Source organism: Salmo salar, unplaced genomic scaffold (assembly GCF_905237065.1).
Source record: "Salmo salar unplaced genomic scaffold, Ssal_v3.1, whole genome shotgun sequence".
Taxonomy (NCBI): Eukaryota; Metazoa; Chordata; class Actinopteri; order Salmoniformes; family Salmonidae; genus Salmo; species Salmo salar.
In genome coordinates, this window is record NW_025548183.1 from 79,122 (window position 1) to 86,377 (window position 7,256).

Sequence of the window (7,256 nt, forward strand, 5' to 3'; positions counted from 1 at the left end):
GAACAGCTAGCGTAGGGCTAAATGTGCCAGGTTATGTAATGGGAACAGCTAGCATAGGGCTAAATGTACCAGGTTATGTAATTGGAACAGCTAGCATAGGGCTAAATGTGCCAGGTTATGTAATGGGAACAGCTAGCATAGGGCTAAATGTGCCAGGTCATGTAACGGGAACAGCTAGCATAGGGCTAAATGTGCCAGGTTATGTAACGGGAACAGCTAGCATAGGGCTAAATGTGCCAGGTTATGTAATGGGAACAGCTAGCGTAGGGCTAAATGTGCCAGGTTATGTAATGGGAACAGCTAGCGTAGGGCTAAATGTGCCAGGTTATGTAATGGGAACAGCTAGCGTAGGGCTAAATGTGCCAGGTTATGTAATGGGAACAGCTAGCGTAGGGCTAAATGTGCCAGGTTATGTAATTGGAACAGCTAGCGTAGGGCCCAAATGTGCCAGGTTATGTAATGGGAACAGCTAGCATAGGGCTAAATGTGCCAGGTTATGTAATGGGAACAGCTAGCATAGGGCTAAATGTGCCAGGTTATGTAATGGGAACAGCTAGCATAGGGCCCAAATGTGCCAGGTTATGTAATGGGAACAGCTAGCATAGGGCCCAAATGTGCCAGGTTATGTAATGGGAACAGCTAGCATAGGGCTAAACGTGCCAGGTTATGTAATGGGAACAGCTAGCATAGGGCTAAATGTGCCAGATTATGTAATGGGAACAGCTAGCGTAGGGCTAAATGTGCCAGGTTATGTAATGGGAACAGCTAGCGTAGGGCTAAATGTGCCAGGTTATGTAATGGGAACAGCTAGCGTAGGGCTAAATGTGCCAGGTTATGTAATGGGAACAGCTAGCGTAGGGCTAAATGTGCCAGATTATGTAATGGGAACAGCTAGCGTAGGGCTAAATGTGCCAGGTTATGTAATTGGAACAGCTAGCGTAGGGCCCAAATGTGCCAGGTTATGTAATGGGAACAGCTAGCATAGGGCTAAATGTGCCAGGTTATGTAATGGGAACAGCTAGCATAGGGCTAAATGTGCCAGGTTATGTAATGGGAACAGCTAGCATAGGGCCCAAATGTGCCAGGTTATGTAATGGGAACAGCTAGCATAGGGCTAAATGTGCCAGGTTATGTAATGGGAACAGCTAGCATAGGGCTAAATGTGCCAGGTTATGTAACGGGAACAGCTAGCATAGGGCTAAATGTGCCAGGTTATGTAACGGGAACAGCTAGCATAGGGCTAAATGTGCCAGATAATATAATGGGAACAGCTAGCATAGGGCTAAATGTGCCAGGTTATGTAATGGGAACAGCTAGCGTAGGGCTAAATGTGCCAGGTTATGTAACGGCAACAGCTAGCATAGGGCTAAATGTGCCACGTTATGTAACGGGAACAGCTAGCGTAGGGCTAAATGTGCCAGGTTATGTAACGGGAACAGCTAGCGTAGGGCTAAATGTGCCAGGTTATGTAATGGGAACAGCTAGCATAGGGCTAAATGTGCCAGGTTATGTAATGGGAACAGCTAGCATAGGGCTAAATGTACCAGGTTATGTAATGGGAACAGCTAGCATAGGGCTAAATGTGCCAGGTTATGTAATGGGAACAGCTAGCAGCTGATGCTTAAACGTTTTATAATAGTCGTAAGTATGGACCCCTGGGTTTTTGGAAAATGGGCCGGGACACACCCAGACACGTTAACACGAACACGTCGACGTCTGATTTACACGTGTGTGTGTGTGTCTCTGTGTGTGTCTCTGTGTGTGTGTGTGTGTGTGTCTGTGTGTGTCTCTGTGTGTGTCTCTGTGTGTGTCTCGTGTGTGTGTGTGTGTGTGTGTGTGTGTGTGTGTGTGTGTGTGTGTGTGTGTGTCTCTGTGTGTCTCTCTGTGTGTGTGTGTGTGTGTGTGTGTGTGTCTCTGTGTGTGTCTCTGTGTGTGTCTCTGTGTGTGTGTGTGTGTGTGTGTGTGTGTGTGTGTGTGTCTCTGTGTGTGTGTGTGTGTGTGTGTGTGTGTGTCTCTGTGTGTCTCTGTGTGTGTGTGTGTGTGTGTGTGTGTGTGTGTCTCTGTGTGTGTGTGTGTGTGTGTGTGTGTGTCTCTGTGTGTGTGTGTGTGTGTGTGTGTGTGTGTGTGTGTGTCTCTGTGTGTGTGTGTGTGTGTGTGTGTGTGTGTGTGTGTGTGTGTGTGTGTGTGTCGTGTGTGTGTGTGTGTGTGTGTGTGTGTGTGTGTGTGTGTGTGTGTGTGTAGTACCGTGGACGAGGTAGAGAATAACTTGAGGAACATCACAGAGGATGGAATCCTCATCACCTGAACAGGTAACTACACTACACTACACTACACACACACACACACACACACACACACACACACACACTACACACACACACACTACACACACACACACACACACTATACACTACACACACACACTGACTATACACACACACGTTATACCCCTACCCCAGGGTTCTCCTCGTTATACCCCCTACCCCAGGGTTCTCCTCGTTATACCCCCCTACCCCAGGGTTCTCCTCGTTATACCCCCCTACCCCAGGGTTCTCCTCGTTATACCCCCCTACCCCAGGGTTCTCCTCGTTATACCCCCCTACCCCAGGGTTCTCCTCGTTATACCCCCCTACCCCAGGGTTCCCCTCGTTATCCCCCCCTACCCCAGGGTTCCCCTCGTTATTCCCCCCTACTCCATGGTTCTCCTCGTTATACCCCCTACCCCAGGGTTCTCCTCGTTATACCCCCTACCCTAGGGTTCTCCCCTACCCCAGGGTTCTCCTCGTTATACCCCCCTACCCCAGGGTTCTCCTCGTTATACCCCCTACCCCAGGGTTCCCCTCGTTATACCCCCTACCCCAGGGTTCCCCTCGTTATACCCCCCTACCCCAGGGTTCTCCTCGTTATACCCCCTACCCCAGGGTTCTCCTCGTTATACCCCCTACCCCAGGGTTCCCCTCGTTATACCCCCTACCCCAGGGTTCCCCTCGTTATACCCCCTACCCCAGGGTTCTCCCCTACCCCAGGGTCCCCTCGTTATACCCCCTACCCCAGGGTTCTCCTCGTTATACCCCCCTACCCCAGGGTTTCCCTCGTTATACCCCCTACCCCAGGGTTCCCCTCGTTATACCCCCTACCCCAGGGTTCTCCTCGTTATATCCCCTACCCCAGGGTTCCCCTCGTTATACCCCCCTACCCCAGGGTTCCCCTCGTTATACCCCCTACCCCAGGGTTCTCCTCGTTATACTCCCTACCCCAGGGTTCCCCTCGTTATACCCCCCTACCCCAGGGTTCTCCCCTACCCCAGGGTTCTCCTCGTTATACCCCCCTACCCCAGGGTTCTCCTCGTTATACCCCCTACCCCAGGGTTCTCCCCTACCCCAGGGTTCCCCTCGTTATACCCCCTACCCCAGGGTTCTCCCCTACCCCAGGGTTCTCCTCGTTATACCCCCTTCCCCAGGGTTCTCCTCGTTCTACCCCCTACCCCAGGGTTCCCCTCGTTATACCCCCTACCCCAGGGTTCCCCTCGTTATACCCCCTACCCCAGGGTTCCCCTCGTTATACCCCCCTACCCCAGGGTTCCCCTCGTTATACCCCCCTACCCCAGGGTTCCCCTCGTTAATACCCCTACCCCAGGGTTCCCCTCGTTATACCCCCTACCCCAGGGTTCTCCCCTACCCCAGGGTCCCCTCGTTATACCCCCTACCCCAGGGTTCTCCACGTTAACCCCCTACCCCAGGGTTCTCCTCGTTATACCCCCCTACCCCAGGGTTCCCCTCGTTATTCCCCCTACCCCAGGGTTCTCCCCTACCCCAGGGTTCTCCTCGTTATACCCCCTACCCCAGGGTTCTCCTCGTTCTACCCCCCTACCCCAGGGTTACCCTCGTTATATCCCTACCCCAGGGTTCCCCTCGTTATACCCCCCTACCCCAGGGTTCCCCTCGTTATACCCCCCCACCCCAGGGTTCTCCTCGTTATACCCCCTACCCCAGGGTTTTCCCCTACCCCAGGGTTCTCCCCTACCCCAGGGTTCTCCTCGTTATACCCCCTACCCCAGGGTTCTCCTCGTTTCTAACGCGGCGAGGCCAGACTGACGCGCCTGTTTCTGGCCGCGAGACCTACTGTCTGTCTGTCCACCAGGTCTGTGGGAGGATCTGGACGACGGACAGACATCATGTGATGCCTCCTGCCACCATTACTCCTCCTCTCCTCCCCCCCATCACGGGCCTCCCAGTCCTGGGGTTGTTGGACTGACCATGTGACCACTTCAGCTACTGAGGAAAGGACTGAAGGATATCATGATGGACTGTTATCCAACCGCTGAGACACACTACACCTGGTCCTCCCTCCTCTTTCTCCCTCATCCCTCCACCCCTCCCTCTATCTACCCCTCCCTCCATCCCTCCCTCATCCCTCCACCTATCTATCCTTCCCTTCATCCCTCCCTCCTTCCCTTCAGCCCCCCTCCATCCCTCCTCTATCCCTCCATCCCACCCTCCCTACTCCCTCCCCCCTTCATCCCCCCTTCATCCCCTCTTCATCCCTCCTCTATCCCTTCCTTCATCCCCCCTTCATCCCTCCTTCATCCCTCCTCTACCCCTCCCTCCATCCCTCCCTCATCCCTCCTTCATCCCTCCTCTACCCCTCCCTCCATCCCTCCCTCATCCCTCCTTCATCCCCCTCCATCCCTCCCTCCACCCCTCCTCTATCCCTCCCTCCATCCCTCCTCTACCCCTCCCTCCATCCCTCCCTCATCCCTCCTTCATCCCTCCTCTACCCCTCCCTCCATCCCTCCTTCATCCCTCCTCTACCCCTCCCTCATCCCTCCTTCATCCCCCTCCATCCCTCCCTCCACCCCTCCTCTATCCCTCCCTCCATCCCTCCTCTACCCCTCCCTCCATCCCTCCTTCCATCCCTCCATCCCTCCTTCATCCCTCCTCTACCCCTCCCTCCATCCCTCCTTCCATCCCTCCATCCCTCCTTCATCCCTCCTTCATCCTCCCTTCATCCCTCCTCCATCCCTCCCTCCACCCCTCCTCTACCCCTCCCTCCATCTCTCATCCCTTCAACTGTGAACATAGAGGGATGAAGGTATAACCTAATGTTGAGTAGAGAGATGCCTAACACAGTGAAGTATACAGCATTACCTTTCCCCAGTATTACATGTTATTAACATGAAGGAACTAACCATGCAGGTTTTTCTATTGATGATGTTGCTATAGATACACTATGTTTTCTATACGTCTGAGAAATGCTATTTTATATTCTAGGTAGTCTGGAGCGCTAAGCTAACGGTTAGCTAAATGCTAACGGTTAGCTAAATGCTATCTGTCTAGCGCTAACGGTTAGCTAAATGCTATCTGTCAAGAGCTAACGGTTAGCTAGCTGTCTGTCTAGAGCTAACGGTTAGCTAGCTGTCCGTCTAGAGCTAACGGTTAGCTAGCTGTCCGTCTAGAGCTAACTGCTATCTGTCTAGAGCTAACGGTTAGCTAAATGCTATCTGTCAAGAGCTAACGGTTGGCTAACTCTGTCTAGAGCTAACGGTTGGCTAACTCTGTCTAGAGCTAACGGTTAGCTAGCTGTCTGTCTAGAGCTAACGGTTAGCTAGCTGTCTGTCTAGAGCTAACGGTTAGCTAGCTAATTGTCTAGAGATAACGGTTAGCTAATTGTCTAGAGCTAACGGTTAGCTAATTGTCTAGAGCTAACAGTTGGCTAAATGCTATCTGTCAAGAGCGCTAACTGAATTGTTTGAATAATGGAGGGAATTCAGGCCGGCTGAATCTCAATAGTCTGAAGATGCTTCCTCCCTTCTCTTCCTCTCGCCTCCTCACCCCTCCTTCGTCTGCGCAGGAAAAACACAGGACAAGTGAAAGCGGGTATAAAGAGTATATATGATGAGGGAATTAGCTTTCAGGGTGACCAGGACACTTTCAGATGAGAAGGAGGAGAAGACGAGCTGCTTTAGACTGTTGGGACGCTGTCTGGGTGAAGCAGTGTGTTCTGGGTAACAGAGGAGGACCTTGGCACAAGTCAACAATTGAAATATTTTTAGGTTGAGACCCAGAGGAGACGAGACGGGTTCTACCAAACGATCAGAGAACCTGTCACCATAGTTAACGCTAAGCAGTATTCTGTGGTTTGGGTCACGGGACCACAGGGGACCTCTTGTGTTAAAGGGACCTCATTAAAGACTGTAGCAGAGCAGAGAGGAGGGTCTGTCTCCGCCCGTCTCACTAACTAACCACTCGTAGCCATGGGAACCAGAGATTGGCTGTGGGTTTAGGGGTCATTGTCCTGTTGGTGAACATTCGCCCCCCCCCAGTGAGAGGTCCTGAGCGCTCTGGAGCAGGTTTCCGTCAACTCTGGAGCTCTGTTAGAGTGACCATTTGGGTTCTTCGTCACCTCCCTGACCAAGGCTCTTCTCCCCCGATTGCTCGGTTTGGCCGGGTCGGCCAGCTCTAGGAAGAGTCTTGGTGGTTCCAAACTTCTTCCATTTAAAGAATGATGGAGGCCACTGTGTTCTTGGGGACCTACAATGCTACAGAAATGTTTTGGTACCCTTCCCCCAGATCTGTGCCTCGACACAATCCTGTCTCGGAGCTCTACGGACAATTCCTTCAACCTCATGGCTTGGATTTTTGCTCTGACATGCACTGTCAACTGTGGGACCTTATATAGACAGGTGTGCGCCTTTCCAAATCATGTCCAATCAAGTTGTAGAAACATCTCAAGGATGATCAATGGAAACAGGATGGACCTGAGCTCAACTGAGTCTCATAGCAAAAGGGTCTGAAAACTTACAGTACCAGTCAAAAGTTTGGACACACCTACTCATTTCAGGGTTTCAACGTTCTATACGTTTTCCGTATTGACTGTTAAAGTCGTCTGTTAAAGTAATGATGGACTGTCGTTTGTCTTCGCTTATTTGAGCTGTTCTTGGCATAAATAGAGCTTATCTTCTGTATACCAACACCCTACCTTGTCACAACACAACTGATTGGCTCAAACGCATTTAGAAGGAAAGAAACTCCACAAATTAACAAGACACACCTGTTAATTGAAGTGACTACCATTCCAGGTGACTACCTCATGAAGCTGGTTGAGAGAATGTCAAGCTGTCTAGGCAAAAGGTGGCTACTTTGAAGAATTTTAAATATATAATTTTTTTGTTGGTTACTACATGATTCCATATTGTGTTATTTCATAGTTTTGACGTCTTCACTACTATTCTACGATGTAGAAAATATTAAAGAAAA

General features: G+C 51.3%; 1 pseudogene; it reads left to right on the forward strand.

The window, feature by feature from the left end:
* The window catches only part of LOC123732762 (lethal(2) giant larvae protein homolog 1-like), an 81,717-nt pseudogene extending 77,284 nt beyond the window's left edge, over positions 1-4,433 (forward strand).
* The last annotated feature ends 2,823 nt before the right edge of the window (positions 4,434-7,256 follow it).